The sequence below is a fragment of the Sapajus apella genome, unplaced genomic scaffold (genome assembly GCF_009761245.1).
Source record: "Sapajus apella isolate SASKATOON/1434 unplaced genomic scaffold, GSC_monkey_1.0 scaffold43, whole genome shotgun sequence".
Lineage (NCBI taxonomy): Eukaryota > Metazoa > Chordata > Mammalia > Primates > Cebidae > Sapajus > Sapajus apella.
Window position 1 is genome coordinate 14,216,791 of NW_022436983.1, and position 938 is coordinate 14,217,728.

The window sequence follows — 938 nt, forward strand, 5'->3', positions numbered from 1 at the left end:
TTTTTTTTTTTGATATGGAGTCTCCCTCTGTCACCCTGGCTGGAATGCAATGGCACAATCTTGGCTCACTACAACCTCTGTCCCTTGGGTTCAACCAATTCTCCTGCCTCAGCTTTCCTACTAGCTGGGATAAGAGGTATGGACTACCACACCCAGCTAATTTTTGTGGTTTTAGTAGAGACAGGATTTTGCCTTGCTGACCAGGCTGGTCTCAAACTCCTGACCTCAAGTGATCTGCCTGCCTCTGCCTCCCCAGCTACTGGGAAAGCAGGCGTGAGCCACCACGCCCAGGCTCTAGACAAAGACTTTTAAACTGTCCTAACTACACTCAATAAGCTAAAGAAGGGGGGTGGGCAGGGAGGAGAAACCTAAATGAAATCAGAAAAAAGATATATAAACAGAGAATATGAGATAGAAATAGAAAAATAAAAAGAAGAATCAAATTCTAGAGCTGAAAAACAGCTAACTGAAAAACTTACTAGACTAATACAAAAGCAGGCTCAAATAAACAAAAGAATTAGTGAATTTGAAGAAAAATTATTTGAAAGAATCCAATCTGAGAAGTAAAAATTAAAAAAAAAGAAAAGTTATCAGAGCCTAAGAGACTTGTGGGATACCATCAAGCAAATCAATATTCACATTACAAAAGAGAGAGGAAAAAGGAACAGAAAGATTATTTCAAAAAACAATGATGGAAAATTTCTCAAATTTGAAGACATGGATATACAAAAGCAAGATACTCGGCAAGGCACAGTGGCTCATGCCTGTAATCCCAGCACTCTGGGAGGCTGAGGTGGGCAGATCACAAGGGCAGGAGTTGGAGATCAGCCTGCCCAACATGGTGAAACACCCCACCTCTACTAAAAATACAAAAATTATCCAGGTATGATGGTGTGCACCTGTAATCCCAGCTACCTGGGAGGCTGAGGTAGGAGAAT